Raw genomic sequence first — 22,309 nt, forward strand, 5'->3', positions numbered from 1 at the left:
GGCACAGCCGACTCGTTTACCGACACATCCGACTCGTCTACCGACACATCCGACTCGTCTACTGACATATCCGACTCGTCTACCGACACATCTGACCAATCTACCGGTACATCTGACTCGTCTACTGGTACATCCGACTCCTCTACCGGTACATCCGACTCGTCTACCGGTACATCCGACTCGTCTACCGGTACATCCGACTCGTCTACCGGTACATCCGACTCGTCTACCAGTACATCCGACTCGTCTACCGGTACATCTGGCTCAACTAGGTTTGATTTGCGAAACTACAAGCTGATCTTGGTGAAGGAGCAGAAAACATGGGAAGAGGCTCTACAGTACTGCAGGATGAACTACAAAGCTCTGGCCTATAATATTTTTGATACCCAGCTTCTCCTGCCTGAAACTGCAGCTGCTGAAACCATCAGCATGTGGATCGGCCTGCGCCTCGTGGATGGAGAATGGATGTGGGTGAACGGGGTGCAGGTGAAGAGCCTGGTCTCACTGCCTTCATGTGCAGTTCGCCGTTGTGTTGCTTATGACATCAATATGCATACCTATGAAAACAGGGATTGCAGTGAAAAGCTTAATTTCCTTTGCTTCCAAAGGTGAGTAATAAATATCCAGAAAAATATCCAGATAAATACATCACAATTTTAATATAAATCTTATCACTGTAGTAACAGTATTATAGCTCATAATTCTAAATCTGCTCGAAAGACAAGTTCACTTAAGAGTTAGACACTGATTATAAATGTACCGTTTGTTTTTCTCTTTCTAGAGTGACTTCTTTCCATGAATCTCCTTAAGGATGAAAATATCCATGAAGTAGCAGACCATGATGCAGATATCTGTAGTACATTTAACTCGTTGTGTTAATGTATACATGAATGTGAAATCATTTACAGTCACTACTACTGTATAATAATAATTAAAATATATGTGTAACTATATATATGTTTGGTAATATGTTGGTAAATGTGTATTTGGTTAATATTTAAATAAATAAAATGTGAGTTGCATTTGATTTGTTTTAGTGTAGTTGTTGTGATGTAGTGATGTGATGTAAAGTGGTGGAACAAACTTCCCCTAGAGGTCAGCTGTGTCAGTGACAGCTGAGTCACTGGCTATTTTCAAGCGGCGGTTGAAGACCTACTTATTCAGGAAACACTTCAACTAGCACTTCTTTCCTTATCTTTTGCATTAAAAAAAAAACCCAACAAAACCTTTGACACTTTTTCATTGTAACTTTGAACAAAAGTTTTAAACTCATGGTATCTTAAGTCTGTAACCTAGTGAGCAGCATTAATGTATTCAATGTTAGAGATTTAAGCTCTTATGTACGTCGCTCTGGATAAGGGGTCTGTCACATGCTGTAAATGTAAATGAATGTGTAAATGTAGTGTTGTGATGTAATGTTGTGATGTAATGTTGTGATGTAATGTTGTGATGTTACACAGTGTGTAGAATTCATCTAATCTGAGACATCTGATTAAAATAAATTTTTCTGTCAATAAACATTTTGTAGATATTTTATCTTAAAGTAATCTTTAGATAATTTGTTCTTTTATGCTTTTATAAACATCCTATTTTCCATTTCTTATTTAAATGTGTAAATATATAATTATTTAGTTGGTTTTATTTATTTTTTTTCATTTTTCACATCACTTGGCTTTGCTTTTTTAAAATTAATTAATTCATTCAAACATTTCATTTTCACACCAGAATCTTTTTTTTCTTCCTGTGATCAGTGTATGTGGGTCACCTGGGTGTCGATAATTATAATTGTGTGTGTGTGTGTGTGTGTGTGTGTGTGTGTGTGTGTGTGTGTGTGTGTGTGTGTGTGTGTGTTTGTGTGTGTGTGTGTGTGTGTGTGTGAGAGAGAGTCAGACTGTTTGGGATCATTCCTCAATAGTTTGCATTCATCAGCATGCAGAAATTGTACTAACAAATGTGACCTCCACATGGCCCCTGCTCACTGCAGCTCATGTGTGTGCCTTTTTCCCCAAATGATAATATTTTTTAAAATTCTTATTTTTCAGTGGAATTTCATTGTTTTTTAAATGAATATAAATATATGGATTTATTTTCACGTTTGATCATACAGTATGTTTTTATTGTTTTTTCACACACAAGACATTTAGCTTTGTTCAATGGAGAAATTTTCACATGTAGATGATGTGGATTTCTAAAAGATTTTTGCACATAATTTATGTTGAGCATTGGATTTTTATATTTATCTTTTCAAGATTAATTTATTGTTAGAATTTACGTCTCTGAAAAGACGTTAGAGCCACGCTGCTGCCTCTGAGCTGAACTCAGCGTGTTAAAGATCCACACAAAGACTGAGAGTGAGAGCAACATTCTTCAATATTTACTGATATGAACAGTGAGCATTTATAGTGAAGAAAGCTGAAACATTCCGTAGTATCTATTGTCGTCAGCAGGAACAGACGTGGTGGTTGATGATTTCACTGGCAGTTTGTCGAGTTTATTACAAAAAGGATTATCTAAATTACAGAAGATAAAACTGTCACATAATGTTTGTATTCAGCACAGGTTTATCAACACAGAAAACAAATGATATTACAATCATAAGATGAGGACATAAACAAACAGAACCACACAATCAGCTCAGGACACCGTGTGCACAGATATATTCAAAATATACCAGTTATTTATTATTATGTTATTCAGACAATATCATTTTTTTAATGTACAGCTTAAGAACAAAATGAAATTTTAAAACATAAAACAGAGGTATGGCAAAAAAATTATTTGTGTGTGTGTGTGTGTGTGTGTGTGTGTGTGTGTGTGTGTGTGTGTGTGTGTGTGTGTGTGTGAGATCCTCAGTACAGATGGTGTTTATGTGTGAGCTCAAACCTCATGTGACAGAGGCCAAAACCCCTTATGATTCTGTCACTGTCATTTTAACACACACACACACACACACACACACACACACACACACACACACACACACACACACACACACAAACACACACACACATACACATACACACACACACACACACACACTCTCCCTCTCTCTCTCTTTCAGAACTTAAAGACTCATATGAATCCTAGGATTATAACCCTTAATAACACATGCTAATACATACTACAGCATTCACACAACACTTTTTTTCAGGATCTAACCCGGACATTTTGACGTGTATTTTTGTTTACATTGTGTGTTCGTGTTGGCCACGCCCTTGTCTAATCCTTCCCATCTCAGCACACCTGTTCCTTACGTGTCTAATTGTCTTCCCTATGTATCCATCTTTTTGACCCTTGTATTTGTTTCCTCTTTGTACAGTATCTGTCTTGTTTTTTGAGTTTTGGTTTGCTGGATGTCTCCCATCGGGAGTAGCTTTTGGAAGAGCAAAGAAGCACTAAGAGGGTCCTATCCATGGAAAAAGGAAGAGGACAGAGCAAGCTGGCCGGATGAACCCTGAGCATGTTCCGCTGAGAGCAGACAGGAAAAGCTGCCACAAAATACATAACATTTATTTAAACGAAGGCAACCAACCAAAAGTGCTGCTGGAGAAGTGTGGGCATTACAGGAGTGACAGAACATGGGGGATCTGTAGCACCACTGGAGGACTGGAGAGCAAAAACAATTGGGGACGAACAACTGTCCCCCTAAACAACCATCAGGAGCTGGCAGACTAGAGGCAGCTCTCTGGGCCTTCCTCTCAATGTTGAGGTGAAAGGCTCTGACCATGAAGAATGAAAGCTAGGATATGTTCCACAGCTAGTTCTTCCTCACTCAAAATCCCATGAGCTTACCAGTGCCACCACTCCTCTTGGACAAACTTGATGGCCAAGAGTTCCTGTTCAGCAATAGGATATGTCTGTTGAGCCAGACTGAGATGCCATTAGAAAAAAGGCACAGGGATGAAAGCAGTTGTCTCTTGTTTATCGCTGAAACAGGATCAAGATCAGATAAGAGTCAGGATTGGAGTTAATGTAAGAGTCCTTGTGTTTGGTGAAGACTTGCTCGCCTTCAGGGCTCCAACTGAAAGATTGGAGCAAGGAGGTGAGCCAGTGCAGAGGGGCAGTGACAGAGCTGTTGCCCCGATGAACTTTCAATAAAAGTGTGCAAATTTTGAGCTGCTTTCTGCTTTCAGGGCACGGCACGGCGTAGAATATGAAGCCGAAAATGGTGTTACTGGGGTGTAGAATTTACACTTCTTGGCATTCACTTACAGATGGTTGTGGAACAGGTGTCAAAGCATGACTCAAACTTGGCATGTTCCTCCAAAGAGCAAGAGATGATGACAATATTGTCCAGAAGACAAACCTGTTTAGCATGTCCCACAGGACACTGTTAATGAAGGACTGGAAGACTGGAGGCAAATTGGTTAGGCCAAACGACATGACCAGATATTCATCAAGTCCAGTCAGGGTATTGAAAGCGGTCTTCCACTCGAATAGGGACGGTAATAATGGTGGTACAATTTAGAAGAGATGGTGGCTCCATCGAGGAGTTTAAAGGCAGAGGTCAAAAGAGGCACGTGACGTTGGTTGTTGATGTTGATGGCCTCGGGAAGTCCTCAGGAATCAATATAAGGGTGGAGGGACCCATCCTTTTTCCTTCGGATAAAGGGAATTTAATTAATCTGTGCTGATTGTTGATTATCTGATCGTTCAATTTTGATCATTTTGGTTGGCTAACAACTGTCATTAATTACATTAATGCTTTTCTATGGAGTTCCATTGCAGAAGGAACAATTCTTTTATTTATTACAAATCATTATCTAAATCAGTACTCAAGTGAGTTGGTCATTCACTCATCTGCTAATTTTGTCCTCCGTTTTGTAGAGGTTCCTTGCTTCTGGTCAAATTGGCTCATTCTGAAAAACTTGTCATTGTAAGAAGCATGTCTATAATAAAGTGCCTACACAAATATAGGAATGAACACTTGATGCAATAGCAGCAGTTGAATTATGAACAATGAATTATTGTAATGAGTTTTGCAAAGACAGAATGTGCAAAGATAGCAGTAACAGTGTGTAAAACAGTTTGATATGAGTGGTTCTGTAGACATGGATGTATATTAGAGGACTGTGTATTTGGTGCAGATCGGGGATTTCTGAGTCCCGATGGGGATATGTTACTGAAGCCATGGTGATCTGAGCATGATGGGCACTTGATGGACACCCTTATAAAATATATACACAATATTTATAATACACACATACAACAAACAGGGAAGAAATACTAGCTGTCTTCTAGCTGTCTACTAGCTGTTTGTCCTGCGATGGTCAAACAAACAGGGTGACGTAAGACCTTATGCAAGCCATCCAGCAATAGATGGCAAGGGAATAGTTTCAATGGCCAGCTGGTTAGCCAATTGTTTATCCAGGAACTCAGATTCTGCCCCTGAGACAATAAAAGCAGCCAAAAGATGATCCAGATGGTTAACAGATATTCAAACTTTGAGAAGCAGTATGGAGTGAGCTGGAGAGTCTAGGCTTCCTAAAACGACGAGCTTTGCCTTTTGCTGGACACGAAGAGACCATTTCCTTTGGGCCAAACATGAAAGGAAATCCCAGGAGTGGTTACCGAGGATGAAGAACTAGGAGGAGGGGCAGGCATTGGGGTGCAAGGAGTGAGGAAGGGTCCTCTCAGAATGACACTTTTGGATACAAAGGTCAATGCGGGTGGCCAGGGTGATCAAGTTGTTCAAGTTCAGGAGGTAGTTTATGGATGGCAAGCTGATCCTTGACCCCAGATGCCAACCCCTTGTAGAAGGCATCCTACAGTACGGTGACGCCCCATCCATTATCGGCAATGGCTGTCCAGAACTCCACTACATGCTCGGATAACAACCCTCTGGGGTCCAAAGGCGCGCCGGCGCGTTTTTGGCGCATTTTTGGCGCATTTTTTCCTCTTCAACATGAAATCCACTTAAAATACTCCGTCATTCATAATCATACACACACATGTAATACATCATTCGAAACTGTGAAGTGTCTACTTTTATTTGACTGCCTTCATAATAACAACAAAACGCTGTGCTTTTGGCAAATAAAGAAAATAACCAGGGTGTGCATTCAGACATCTCTGTCTCCTTGACCATCTTCCTGAAACACGTAACAAACATGAACTGATAACTCCGCCAATACTTATCACACGAACATGATACATATGTCTAATGAAAGCCTGAAATGTCTACTTTTAAATGAGGTAATTAAAATCGAAAGCAAATATTGTCTTTTTGTGTAATCTGTATGTAAGTAAAGAGAGGTACAGTTTTTCTGGCTCGACCTCATTAGCGCTAATGTGATCCCACCTACCGCGCGCGCGCCATTCATATGGAAATGACCTGACGCGTGCTATGCAAACAAGATCAACGCCCCCAAACAATGCTATAAGAAGCACCAAGTTTTAACAGATTCCATTAAAGTTTAAAAAAGATTCCATTAAAGATTTTAACAGAGCCATATTGTATTGGTCATATACAATATTGTTACTTGTATACATATTTTACTTTATTATTTATTTTAAGCATCTGTCTTGTAGTATAGTGTCTGTTTGCTCGGTCTCTTGTCTGGCACTGTTTGCACTAGTTAAATATTCTAAATAAACTACAAACACAAAATATACACATTTATTTTGTCTTCACATTCTTTCTTGTAACTCCTCTCTCAGTCACACACTTACCTGTAAGGCTCATTATGCAGCTCATTATGCAGCTCATTATGCAGCTCATTATGCAGCTCATTATGCGGGCCTTTGTCTTCTCAGGTGTCAATTACATTAATATGCATGATAGTTGACGCCTACTCGCATATGCCCTTTTCAAACAAAAAGTGTCTTAGAAAATTTAAATCAATATATTGTTTTCTGTGAGCGAGTAAACAAGATGATTTTCACTTAATTTTGAAGCAAAAACACCAGGATACAAGATCCAGTTCTCAAAAGTCCTGTGAACTGATGTTCTGTATGTGTTTTATGGCCTTATTCAAGCGACGATGTGGTGTCCTGTTGGGGAGTTGTGGTGTTGAAAATCTTCAGAAGATGCTTCACAAATGTTTCATATGAAGTGTAGCTGATCTGGTGTTCCCACTTGGATGTCACACAGCATCGTGCAGCATAGAGATGATGTAAGCCACTTTTGCAAGCTCAGACAGAAAGGAAAAGAGCAGACTGCATATGAAGGGTTCAGCCCCAGTTCTCTCAGGATAAGGTAGGTGCAGCTCCAAAGACAGGGCTGCGCTCAATATTGTTGCTTCTGGGAAAATTGGGCTGGGGAAAATACAGTGCATAAATTTGTAACTGAAAGAGCTGATGAACAGGCAGGAAGGCAATCTTGAGTGCTAGGCTAGCAGCGAAGACCATCTGGTAAAGAGTGACTAAATATTGTGGGAGAGTAGATAATAGCATGGTGTTGTGTATTCACACGAAATAAGAAGGCAATACACAGAGTACCAAACAGGTTTCTTTACTGAACATTAGCAACATGTGCAACTTCACTTCTCTCTTCTGCTACCTTCCTAGCTATCACACACTAGCTCCATCTAGTGTACATCTATTAATTAGCAACGTAATAAGAACACAACAACCAAGATGGCCGCCGACCCGGAAGTGTGTGACGCGCTGGCTGACAGTAACACACACAAATATACTACAAAACACATCGTAACACAAAATGGCACTATAAGCACAATGTAACAAACACAAACATACTACAAAAGAAACAAACACACAACAAAACACACAAACATACTACAAAACACTGTTACACACAAACACACTAACACATACGGGTGAGACACAGTGTGAGACACAAGACAAGTGCAGGACAAAAGGCAGGCAGGACAAAAGACAGTAAAAACAAACTATACATGACATTACACAAAAAACAATACACGTGTGTGTGTGTGTGTGTGTGTGTGTGTGTGTGTGTGTGTGTGTGTGTGTGTGTGTGTGTGTATTGTGCTCAGTACAGTTCAGTTCAGTTATTGAAGAGTCTGATGCGTTACACAGTCTGGTCATGAGGTCCGAGTGCTTCCCTCCCCTTTTCCAGACAGCAGGAGGGTGAAGAGTGTGTGTGAGGGATGTGTGGAGTAAAGAGTGTTTGTGAGTGGTGTGTTGGGTGAAGAGTGTGTGTGAGGGGTGTGTGAGATCATCTAAAATGATGTTGGCTTTGCGGATTCAGTGTGTGGTATACGTGTCCATGATAGAGGAAATAGAGACTCCAATGATCTTCTCAGCTGTCCTCACTCTCCACTGCAGGGACTTGTGATCTGAGATGGTGCAGTTCCCAAACCAGACAGTGATGCAGCTGCTCAGGATGATCTCAATGGTCCCTCTGTAGAACTTGGTCAGGATGGGGGGAGGGAGATGGGCTTTATTCAGCCTTCGTAATAAGTAAAGACGCTGCTGGGCTTTCTTGGTGATGTAGCTGGTGTTGAGTGACCAGGTGAAGTTCTCTACCAGATGAACATCAAGAAATTTGGTGCTCTTGATCTCTATAAATGATTCGTTGATGTTCAGTGGAGAGTGTTCTCTCTGTGCTCTCCTGAGGTCAACAACCATCTCTTTAGTTTTATCCACATTCAGAGAAAGGTTGTTGGCTCTACACCAGACAGTTAGCTGTTGCACCTCCTCTCTATATGCTGACTCATCGTTCTTGCTGATGAGACCCACAATGGTCGTGTCATCGGCAAACTTGATGATATGGTTTGATTTGTACATTGCTGCATAGTCGTGAGCAGGAATGGGCTGAGCCCACAGCCCTGAGGAGCTCCAGTGCTCAGTGTAGTGGTGCTGGAGATGCTGTTCCTGATCCGGACTGAGTCAAAAGTTGAGTCAAGAAGCTTTTATTGTCATTTCAAGCATATATAGCTGTTGCAGTACACAGTGAAATGAGAATGTTTCTCCAGGATCAAGGTGTTACATAAAACAAAGAATGGGCTAGGACTTAGTAAGTAAGTAGTAAGTCTTAGCCATATAAAGTGCTTCTGTGCAACATTGTCCAGGTGGGTGAAGGCTAAATGAAGGTCTGTGGCAATGGGCATAATTTGTGGAGCGGTTTGGACAATATGAAACTGAATGGGGTCCAGTGAGGGTGGTAACTGGGTCTTGATGTGCCTCATGATGAGCTTCTCAAAGCACTTCATTACAATAGGTGTGAGTGTAATGGGACGTTAGTAATTTAGGCAGAAAACTGTAGATTTCTTTGGGATGGGGACGATGGTGGTTGCCTTGAGGCACGTAGGAACAACAGCGCTGCACAAGGAAATGTTGAAAATGTCAGTGAAGACATTTGCTAGTTGTTCTGCACATTCCCTGAGCACCCCTGCCAGAAATGTTGTCTGGTCCAGAAGCCTTCCGTGGATTAATGCTGCATAGAGTTCTCCTCATGTCTGCCATAGATAGACAGAGTAACTGGTCATTGGGGGAGGGATGTTTTCTGCGCCGTTATGTTGTTCAAACCAAGCGTAGAAGTCATTCAGTGCATCTGGGAGGGAGGCGTCACTATCACAGGCAGGTGAAGCTGTCTTGTAGTTTCTGCATGAATTGCTATATGCACCGGATGTCTCTGCTGTCCTGGAAGTTTCTGTGGCTTGTCTGGGCATGTGCATGCTTTGCTTCTCTGATGGCTTGTGATTGTTTAGCACTTGCTATGTACACACACTTACAGGTGTACTGAATTGTTTGGCTAGCTGTATCTAAATTATGAAAGCATAAACAAATATCTCTGTGTATCATGATAACACCAGTGACTCCACATCTATAAGAATCCCTGGAATTAGCAATGCGCTAATTTCTGCTGTCGCTACACTTAAAATCTTTATAAATCCGATTAAATAATTGTCATAAATCTTTCACTTAAAGCAGAACTGGTAGGGTTTCACACATATGTTACGCGCTCACTGAGACACAGGGATACAGTCAGAAGTGCTACGGTATTTTGCCACTTCAACATGCTGACTAAGCTGTGGGCAGAATTCCTTCAGTAGCTGAACAGATGCTGCTCTTTCATATTTCTGAGCTCAACACAATGCAAACCTGATTACGCTGAAATCGAGCCCAGTTTCAGGATTTTCATTGAATTATGGAGCACAGGAGAAGTGTGCCAGTGAAGTGTATCATTCTATTTTTTCCTTAGAGATGATTTAATCTCACAAATCGATTACAATAATGAAAACATTCATGTAACGGACCAGACACTTGTTCTGCTTCCGTACAGCTCAAACGAGGAAATTATTAATGGGGTAAAAACAAAAAGCTGACTTACACCACAGTGCTAGTGATCAAGCTAAATGACAATTTACCCCTACACATCTGTTCATATATGTATTTTCTCTCTCTCTCTCTCTCTCTCTCTCTCTCTCTCTCTCTCTCTCTCTCTCTCTCTCTCTCTCTCTGAAGAGATCCAGATCTGACAAGAGGATTAGCAGATTCCAGGTTTATGCTAGCTACTCACTTTGCAGTTTTTCAGCCGGTCACATTATATATCTCATTAGATATTTGAACATCCGAGTCACTGACTGTCTTCAGAGCAATTTTGTTTGTCACTGACTGAAGAAGGACAACTGCCAATGCCAGGAATGTTTTAGATGTAAATGATTGTCTTTGAACTTTGTATAATACACATAGTAGGAGCCAAATTGAGCTTTGTGTTAATTCCATGTTTCTCTCTTGTGAATAGTAGTGAGTGAATGATTATATGGCCATAGGGCTGTCTACCTAGAGGACAATTGTGAGGCTGAAGGTGAAGCCCAAGGGGAAAGGCCTTAAGGACAGGAAGTGACAGCATCTGGGCATGGCTGAGAGGGCAAACAGTCTTTTGACCGTGTGGCGGTGTGCCATATAAGAGACTGCTTTAAATTAATTAAAGAGCACTACAGTAGGTTATGTTCTGGAGTCACAGCTATTATGTTCTTTTGAAGCTACATAGAAGCTATAAAATATACAAGAAACCATAGTCTTGTTTATTCTCCTCTATGTTATAACATATCTAATGTACATATTTATAATAATTCTGCATTTATGCCCCCTAGGACAGTATATGTATATGTATATTTTGTATATGTCTATTTATTATACATCTTCTAGTGGTATTTTTTGCATTTACTGTTATTTTACTGTTTTTTGTTTTTGTTTTTGTTTTTATTTCTGTTATAAATCTCACTGCCCTACTTGTGCATACCAGTGAAGAGAGAGATAAAAGAGAAACTGGAAGGAAGGACTGTTTATAGCTGCTATAAGAGAAGATACAACAGGAACTCTTTCGCTTCATGAACATAAAATGTCATATAAAACAAATCCAGTTAATGTTCATAATATTATTTTCCTCAAGGCAAAGTACAACCAATGTTTTTATTCAAACAGGAATGTTATTAGGAAAGATTTAATGGAGAAAGTTATTACTTTCATCATGTTGGGTGAACTGTCGGTTGCCTGCCAGACCACTAGATGGCGGGCTGAAAGGTCTCCTTGTTTCATGTGTTGCCACCTGTGTCTTATTAATGTTTGATTAGGTCTGTTATATATGTCTATAGGCCTTGAGAGTGGGGTGAGTCATTGTTGTCTGTAAGTCATGTGCGCTCCATGTTCATGTTACCAGTAGCCATGTTAGTAACAGTGTCATGTTCCATGTAATTAGATAATCTAAGTTTTGAAATAAAAGAAACCAAGCACACTGGAAAACTGCACATTTGGCTGGTACTTTCTCTGCACCTACGGCGGCGTTTATCCGCCCACACTTGTTACACATCATCATCATCATCATCATTGTTATTATTATTATCATTTTATTCTCAGTTTTAATGTCCTCTGTGAACAGTTTGCTCTCAGCAGGTGAGACACAATAATCAGCAATAATCTGATGTTACTTCCATTTTATTCAACACTATAATCATCTGCATTAAACTTCTGAGAGAAATGAACATTTTCTCCACAGACTGTGAGATAAATGGACAAACAGCAAAACCAGTCTAAGGAATTTACATAAAAATTTTGTCTTTTCATGCAACATGAAGATGTGAGAAAAAGTAAGGAAAATAAGAATTAAACAGAAACCATTACCAATTGCCCAATAATTAAAGAAATTAATTTCCTTTTTTTGTTTTAATTTCTTAAATCTGTATAAATCTAACAGATGAAACTTTGAATCCAGCCCCAGCACCCAGACCTTCATTAGTAATAAATGTGAAATTTATGAAAAAATCACCTGAAAGGTCAGTAAAAGTCACAAGATCAATAAAAGGTTCTGAGTTTTTTTTTCTGTTTTTACAGAGTAGACCAATCAGAAGATAATGATCTTCACTCCTGCACTGGTTCAATAAAAGAAGTTGATTAATGTCAGATTGTCGATGTGACGTGGTAAAGAGTTTCTCAGTTACTGACAGGAGGTAGGAAATTACACATTAGCCTGGATTTTACATTTTCCTGGAAGGAGGATTGTTAACGCTGCCCTTTTTTAAAAGAAACTGCAAACATTGCCGACATCTCATCATTTATGACACAGGTGTCATGGAGGCTTATGTTCACCACAATAATGTCACTTCCACAATAAGTTCACTTCTTGTGTTTGAATCGTTTGCATTGAGTTTCATGCCGGTCTCTGCATTTAAATTATTCTGTTTAATATTCTCTTTTTGGTTAATATTTTACATTGTCGCTTTCGTTTATCACATTCTTTACTTTCCTATCACAGTTCATTTTTTTCTTCTTCTTCAGGAGATGCTTTTTCCTGTCTTCAAACAGGAGGAAACACACTTCTGATATTTTTAATATTGCTATCTAGAAGATTTCAGCTTTAGCATCCAGACACTAGAGAGAATTAATGATAGCGATAGTGTAATTTCTGTAGAGGAAAAATCTAAATGCCTATAGCACTAGATTTGCTAAACCAGCACAAATTTGCGTAAAATCCCTGGACCTCACACCTACCAGCACCCCTACAGCTCCATTGTTCTCCTGCTTTTGTTGTGCAAACGCCCCCCCATCACCTGTCAGGCCTGGCTCATTTGCATTTGTTCACTCAGATTAGCTCAGATCCAAGGCAGGCCAAACCTCTGTCTGTGACGGAAACCGTCACGGCCTATCTATACAAAATAGTCTGTTTAATTTATATAAAACAATGTGTGCTGTTTGTCATTGCCATAGTACATATCATATTTATATAACCCTTGTGCAGACCTGGGGTCTATTTGACTCATCTGGAAAGTTAATGTGTCATAACATGGGTTTCCTTCCACAAATTTGCCTGAAATTTGCCAGGATTGTTCCAAATTATGAACTTTGCAAGTAAAATTAATCTTGTCCTCCCGGGTCATTTTGACCCGGCCACATTTAGTGGGGCAATAGGTCACACTTTTGCTCTTTTCAGCGCAATGAACATACATACAGACACAAAAATGCACACATAAAATGTCTACTAACACACGCACCCAAAACACACACTCACACACACACTAGACCCTATTCCAACTAATTTATTGAAAGAAGATCTTAATGAACTATCAAATTACAGACCTACAGTATTTCACATCTTCCGTTTATGTCTAAAATACTAGAAAAGGTTGTGTCTGTTCAACTAAGCTCCTTTTTACAGAACAAAAGAGTTTCAGTCTTGTTTCAGGCCCCATTTCAGACACTATAGTTCACAACATTCTCCTAGATCGCTTGCAAAATTACACAGGTATTCATCGACAGCTTTTAGATCCTACCTGTCTGATCGATACCATTTTGTGAATTAAATGGTGAATCCTCCAGTTTATTGCCAGTTGATTATGGGGTCCCTCAAGGATCAGTTCTAGGACCTCTGCTTTTCTCGATATACATGCTTCCATTAGGGAACATCATTAGAAGACATGGGATTAGTTTCCACTGATATGCTGACGATACACAGTTATATATCTCATCAAAACCAGATGAAATAGCTAAAGTGTCCAAGCTGGGTCACGGGGCCCAGACTTCCCCCTCCCCAGACACTTCCTCCAGCTCTTCTGGGGAATACAGAGGCGTTCCCAGGCCAGCCGAGAGACATCTCACGCTCCATCCTTCCCTCATTCGTGAATGAGACCCCAATATAATTAAACTCCTCCACTTGAGGCAGGAGCTCTCCACCAACCTGAAGGGGGCAAGCCACCCTTTTCCGGCTGAGAACCATGGCCTCGGACATGGAGGTGCTGATTCTCATCCCCACCGCTTCACATTTGGCTGCAAACTGTCCCAGTGCACGCTGAAGGTCCTGATTTGAGGAAGCGAACAGGACATCATCTGCAAAAAGCAGAGACGAAATCCTGTGGTCCCCAAACCGGACTCCCTCCGGCCCCAGACTGCGCCTAGAAATCCTGTCCATATAAATAATGAACAGGACCGGTAACAAAGGGCAGCCCTGTCAGAGTCCAACATGCACTGGGAACAAGTCTGACTTACTGCCGGCAATGCCAGGCCATATAGGGACCGGAAAGCCCTTAGCAGAGGGTCCCGGACCCCATACTCCCAGAGCACCCCCCACATAAGGGACAAAGTCGAATGCCTTCTCCAGATCCACAAAGCACATGCGAACTGGTTGGGCAAACCCCCATGAACCCTCCAGCAACCTGGCAAGGGTATAGAGATGGTCCAGTGTTCCACGACTGGGACAAAACCCGCATTGTTCCTCCTGAATCCGAAGTTCGACTATCGGCCGAATTCTCCTCTCCAGTACCCTGGCATAGACTTTTCTGGGGAGGCTGCGGAGTGTGATCCCCCCAGTAGTTGGAACACACCCTCCGGTCCCCCTTCTTAAACAAAGGGACGACCACCCCAATCTGCAGGTCCAGAGACACTGTCCCCAAATTCCACGCAATGTTGCAGAGGCGTGTCAACCAAGACTGCCCCACAACGTCCAGAGACTTGAGGTACTCAGGGCGGATCTTATCCACTCCTGGTGCCTTGCCACTGAGGAGCTTCTCAACTACCTCAGTGACCTCAGCTTGGGGGATCGAGGAGTCCACAACTGAGCCCCCGACCTCTGCTTCCTCAATGGAAGACACGTCAGTGGGGTTGAGGAGAACCTTGAAGTACTCCTTCCACCGTCCGAGCATGTCCCCAGTCGAAGTCAGCAGATTTCCACTCCCACTGTAAACAATGTGAGCAGGGCACTGCTTCCCCCTCCTGAGGTGCCGGACGGTTTGCCAGAATTTCTTCAAGGCCAACCTTCCATGGCCTCACCAAACTCCTCCTAGACCCGAGTTTTTGCCTCTACAACCACCCGGGCTGAAGCTCGCTTGACCCTTTCAGCTGCCTCCGGAGTCCCCCGAGCCAACCAGGCTTGATAGGACTCCTTCTTCAGCTTGACGGCATCCCTTACCTCCGGGGTCTACCACCGGGTTTGGGGATTGCCACCACGACGGGCACTGGAGACCTTACGGCCACAGCTCAGAGCGGCCGTGTCGACAATGGAGGTGGAGAACACGGTCCACTTGGACTCAATGTCTCCAACCTCCCTTGGGATCTGGTTGAAGCTCTGCTGGAGGTGTCAAACGTTGTCCCTGCCCACATGAGCGTTGAAGTCTCCCAGTAGAACGAGTCCCCGGTTGGAGAACTTTCCAGCACCCCTTCCAGAGATGCCAAGAAGGTCGGGTACTCTACACTGAGAGACCTATCCCCGACCTGAAGGCGCAGAGAAACGACCCTCTCATTCACCGGAGTGAACTCCAACACATGGTGCTGAGCTGGGGGGCTATGAGCAAGCCCACATCAGCCCGCCACCTCTCACCGCGGGCAACTCCAGAGTAGTAGAGAGTCCAGTCTCTCCCAAGGAGTTGGGTTCCAGAGCCCAAGCTGTGCATGGAGGCAAGACCAACTATCTCTAGTCGGTATCTCTCAACCTCCCGCACCAGCTCAGGCGCCCCCCAACCCCGAGCGAGGTGACATTCCATGTCCCTAGAGCCAGATTCCGTGTCCGGGGATTGGGACACAAAGGCCCCCGCCTTTGACTGCCACCCAATCCACATTGCACCAGCCCCTTACGGTTCCTCCTGCAGGTGGTGGGCCCACAGGAGATAGGAGAAAAATATATTACATTTAAAAAATTTTATTTTAAACCTAATATAGTTTCAGTCCAGGTTTTGTGCAAGGAACACCAGCTGGTTGACCTTCCCTGGGTCTAAAGCTGCCCTGGTGCATGTAACAATATCATGCCCAGTACTAAAAATTCTTTCTGAGGGGTTGTTGGTGGCTGGGATGCACAAGTACTTTTTCACCAGCTGAGACAATCTGGGGAAGTTGTGTTCATGTAGCCTACACCAGTCTAGAGGATTAGACTCACTGTCTGCATCAGAGCACATCAGGTACGTTCCCAGCTCACTCTCCACTTTTTCATTTTCAGTGAGAGGCAAAGCATCATCTTGGCACTGTTTTTTGAAAAAGCTCCCCAATGACTTGCGTTTCTTCTTCATGCCCAGTGACTTAGGTGGTCCACTGACAGCTCCTCCTTCTGCACCTTGGTCTGCTGCTCCCTCAGAAGGCCTTGCCTGTGATTGGTCCTGGTCTTCATCCATGATCACAGCTCTCATTTGAATGGCCCCTACCTTCTCTGGTCTGATGTATTGGCCTTTAAACCTAGGGTCCACAAAGGTAGCCATGTCAAGGAGATCTTCTGTGTCAGGGTCAGCATATTTCTCATCGAGATAGGTCATTATTTTTGTCTTCAGCTCTTTTGTGAGCCGAGTGTCCCTCTCATTAACTTTCAGCAAACTGGAGCAGATAAGGTGGAGCACAGGCTTCACATACAAAACTGTCACATATGAATCCCCAGAAAGGGAGTCTGTGAACTCCAGGAGAGGAGTTAAGGCCGCTTGCATTGACTCAAGGACGTCAATATCCTGCCACGTTGGGATCAGGTGCCTGTTGTTTTTGTCTTAAGACAGAACTTCAGTGATGGCCTTTTGTTGCTCTAAGACCCTTGCCACCATCTTTTGTCTTGAGCCCCACATGGTTAGTGACTCTGTGACCAGCTGGTGTGTGGGAAGATGGAGACATTCCTGTGCTTTAGAGAGTGCACTCTTTTTCTTCCACGAGTAAGAAAAGGTAGATACCACTTTCTTGCACACACCTACAGCCTTCTCCACTATTTTCTCTTTTCCTGCAGCACCTGCAGAAAAACAATGCCAGCATTAATAACTGATATTAGATCACACACAGAAACATGCACACACACACACACACACACACACACACACACACACACACACACACACACACACACAGAAACACATACACAGAAACACACAGAGTCATATCAGTGTGTAAAGCTGCTTCCATAGATCATAATATAATTATAATATATAATCTCAATTACTGGCTAATAAAATCACCATAGGAACCAACATTGATGACGAGCATTAAAATGACAAAGCTGCTCACCAATAGCAGAGTGCAAACGATGGCCAAAACACTGCAGCCGTGTCCAGTTGTTCAGTGAAGTCACCTTCACTACATTTGCCCCGTTGTCTGTGGTAATGCACACCATTTTGTCTTCAATCATACTCCAGGACAACAGTACTTCTTTCAAGCCTTCTGCTATCACTTCTCCTGTGTGATCTTCAGGGAAATATCATATATTTAAATGAAGTGAATAGTCAAGCTAATGTATGGCTCAGAAGTACGGCTTGACCACAGGTCAGAGGTCGCTGCAAAGTACTTGGCTGACAATATTTCTTGCTGCACAGATTCTTTGCACATTGCATACAGCTTAGGAATGGCAGTCTTAGAAAAGTACTTTCAGCCAGGAAGAACATAGCGTGGGTCAAGCATGTGTATAAGCTTTTTATAACCTGGTTTCTCGACAGTGCTAAGCGGGAGCATGTCTTTGGCTATATGATATGCCACTGCTTCCGTTATATATTTGTACCATTTAGATTCTTTGGCATAAGGCACTGATGTAGAGTACCTCGCCATGGTGGTCTGCTGCTTGTGCGGTGTTGCAGCTACAGATGTTGTTGGTTGAATACGGCTGTGCTCCAAAGGGTGTGTGCGGCTAAGGTGGTAAAACAAGTTCATGGTATTACCAGTCTTGGTGGGGATGACGATCTTGCATAATTTGCAGACGACATTGGTCTGACTACGGTCAGACTTATAATACCTAAAAAACTGCCATACAGGTGAGCTGACTTTTCCTCTTTTATTTACAGTTTCCTCGCTCACTGCAGCATCATTTTCTGCTTATCAGTCGTCGGTTACTGGAGAGGAATCCAGCAGACCAGCACGAGACAATGATATGACACAACCAAACGTGATACTGTTACATGATTGGCTATTAGTGTGTCACTCCCTACGTTGATAGGTTACGGGAAAGTGAGTGCCTTTGTTAATGCAACCAAACTTGCTTCGCAACCTCTGTTTTCTTCCAACGAAGAATAAAAAATATCGAACGTTTTATCGAACACATTTTTTAATGATATCGATCATGTGTCTATCACGATACATTTCATTTAACCCCCAGCCCTAACCAGAGGTGTGGACAAGTCACACATGGTCAATTCCAAGCAAGTCTCAAGTCTTAATTACCAAGACATGAGTCAAGTCACAGTTCAGATAAAAGCAAGTCGAGTCGAGTCACAGTACTAAAAAAAATAGTGGTTAATTTTTTTGATACATATTTATTTTTGCACAGAAAAGATAACCTTGTATACAAATATCATGTATCTTATTCATTATACATTTTATATATATATAAACATATGTAGGTATGACACATCTCCGACATACAAACATATGTATGTATGACACATCTCCGATTCCTTCTGCTATAGAAAAGTGAAGCTAAAATATGATTAGTGGTGTTTACTAAGTAATTATTTTTTACTACATAATTATTTTTTCAAATGAATTTTATTGCTGTTTGTTTATTACAAGTACAAGTCATTGTCGAGTCTTCCACTTCAATTCAAGACTCGAATAACATGAACAGTTAAATGCTGAAGATTCCGACCACTCGTCCAGAATTCCCAGACCTAGTTGCTGTTAATGTCATCTTTGTTCCTAGTTTACATAAAGTTTGTCAAAGGTTTGAGTTTGTTTTTTTTTCTGGGGAATTTGTATTTATTGAGCAGCAACTTCTGCAAGATAAAGTAAGGGGCATCTAAGAGGCTTAAATCAAAACGTGAGACAGTCAGTGATGTGGTTAGAAAAGCTCATCATAAACTCACTGCACACACACACACACACACACACACACACACACACACACACACACACACACACACACACACAAACCACTGAGCCAAACTGTCATAGATTAAAAGAGGCTTACTTAAACACACACACACACACACACACACACACACACACACACACACACAAAGGTCCATAAACTGGTTTTGTTGCCACTTTAATCAGTTTAACATTTCAAATTACACATTAACAACACTATAATTGAAGTAAAAAATAAACTAATAATACAAAAACTGTACAAGAATAGTTTTAAAAACTTGTGTGTTACTGAATAACAAACACTAGTATTGAGGTCAGGTAACTTTTCTAAAGTTTATTCAGTCACCAGAGCGCAATCTGACATGGATTTTTCTGTCACTGTTTTTTTTCTTTTAAAATGTGCTTTTATTTATTTTTATTTTTTATTTCATGTGTGTTTGCCCTACCTGATCCTCAGTGCTCTCTACTCTCCTCATGTACCCCTGATTGTCCCCCCTATATATAACTGTTGTGGTATGCTGGTCTTTTGCTTTCTGATGCTTTGTGTTCTCATCCCTGTTTTCTGTGTCTAGCTCATGCTCCGTTTCGCTGTTCTGTTGTTTATTTTCTGTTGGTAGCTTGCAAGTCTGCAAAGAAATTTTTAATACATCTACTTCTTCTTGCATGTGAAACTGATTATTATAAGCTCCACAACATTTTTGTCACACCCGACAGCTTTCCATTCTCTCACTTTTGAAGACTTTGCCACCTTTTATAATGAGATTTGATATCAGACCTTCACTCCTTTCCCATATCATTCACAACCCATTCCTCTTCTCTACCACTATCACATTTTTTCTGATGTAGTAGCAGGAGAGATCCTGAAAGGCAGTGTCCTGCAAACCTACCACCTGCCGAAGGGTTCCAATCCCATCCCCGCAACACCTTTAGAACCTTTAGCATTACTTGACTGGTTCCTCCATCTCTCAGGGTACAAAGTGTGTATGCATCAAGACTTTCTAGTATCTAGGTTACGGAATTAACCTTCCCTAAATGTCAGAACAGCTGAGTCCATAAATATAAATGTAGCAAGAATGTACTAAGAATGTAAATGTACCAACTGCTTTCAAGAGATCAAGCATTAATTCCATCCTAAAGAAACCCACTCTGGAACTCCCGACCAGTATCACATCGTTTTATTAAATCCTCAAACACACTGTCTACAAATCAACCACATCTCTGTCTCGCAAAGAATAACCTCTAAAATTCCAGCCAGTTTAGTGTCAAAGTATCACTGTCACTAAAAAACTCCATGCTGCTAGATTTACATTCACATTTGCATTTATAGCATTTGGCAGATGAGACATAATATATCCCTGGTCACCTTGCAGATCTCAAATACTGTTGGTGCACACAATGTTGTGGCAACAATGTACAATGACATATTCTTCTCACAAGCCCTACAAACCATGTTCACCTGCTGTACTCACTGTACACATATGAGTGTGTGGCTTCCAAATCCATCACCATCATCAAGTTTGCTGATGACACTGTTGTGGTGGGCCTGATCTCCAACAACGATGAGACGACCTACATTGTACCTACAGGACACTAAAGACCTGGAGAGATGGTGCCAGAAGAACAATCTTCTCCTGAACGTCAGCAAGACTAAAGAGTTGATAGTGGACTTCAGCACAAAGCAGGAGCGGTCATACCAACTGCTAAACATCAAAGGGACCTCAGTGGAGAGAGTGGACAGTTTCTGATACCTGGGTGTTCACATCACACAGGACCTGTCTTGGTCCTGTCACATCAACACCCTGGTTAAGAAGGCCTGGCAGCGTCTGTACCACCTCAGACACTTAAGGGACTTCAAACTACCCTCTCAGGTGCTAAAGACTTTCTACACCTGCACCATTGAGTGCGTCCTGACTAGTAGCATCACTTCCTGGTTTGGGAACAGCACCATGCAGGACAGGAGAGTCCTCCAGAGGGTGGTGCAGTCAGCTGAACGTACCATCAACACCGAGATCCCTGACCTGCAGGACATCTACAGCACGTGGTGCCGGACCAGGGCCAGGAATGCACCGTATCATCCACTAGTTTCCCGATGAATCCCATAACCGCATCCATAATCATCTTGACGTCATCAGATGACTCTGTGAAGCAGAGAAGATTGCAGTCCCGAACTTGACCCTTGCCCTGAGGTCTTCGAACTTGTTTTCCAGAGACTGGACGTTGGCTAACAGGATAGCCCTCAGCCTTTTCCTGACGCCGGCTTGTTTCCGTCGCGGACGCTGGTGCGGGTCATGTCCTTTGTAACTCCTCAGGATCTTGCTGGGCCAGCATGGGTCCAGATTTAAAGGGTGGATTGTACACCAATAGATATAAGAGTGGCTCTGTCATATCTAATGATGACCATCTTGTATAAATAGAACGGTATCTATGTAAGTAAATATATAAAATAAACAAAAAAGACAAAGTGTAACTGGAGCAGTCGCGAGGGCAGCCGAACTCACCGGCGCCATCTTGGACTGTGCTGAACACATTTGTTTAGATTAGCTTTTTTCATGGTCTTAAGCTTTTTTCTCTATTATTTTTCTTATAAGTGGAGCTACAGCGTCTTGTGTGAAGTGAAATGTTGACTAGTTATTAGTAATTAGTCACATGATCACTATCTGTAGTTCAGACACTGATCCAGTCATCATGATAATTCTGGGAGTTTATTGGGGAATCTCTTTGCATTAACAGACGTAAATGTACGTTTAACACAGTAACATGACAAAGTGCATACATCATGTATATCATATATATATTTATCCTGTATACTTTAAATCCCCAGGTCACGATCTTGCTATATCCTTGCACAACGATCTGATCTCCCCTTCAGCCACAGCTCGCAACCTTGGGGTAACCATGGACAATCAACTGTCCTTTTCCTCTCATGTTGCAAATGTGACTCGCTCATGTCGGTTTCTTCTCTACAACATTAGAAGGATTCGGCCATTTTTGTCCACACAGACTGCTCAGGTACTTGTTCAGTCTCTTGTCATTTCTAGACTGGATTACTGCAGCACACTGCTGGCAGGTCTACCTATGAATGCAATCCGTCCTCTGCAAATGATCCAAAATGCAGCTGCATGGCTTGTTTTCAACCTGC

The sequence above is a fragment of the Tachysurus fulvidraco genome, chromosome 6, assembly GCF_022655615.1.
Source record: "Tachysurus fulvidraco isolate hzauxx_2018 chromosome 6, HZAU_PFXX_2.0, whole genome shotgun sequence".
Taxonomy (NCBI): Eukaryota; Metazoa; Chordata; class Actinopteri; order Siluriformes; family Bagridae; genus Tachysurus; species Tachysurus fulvidraco.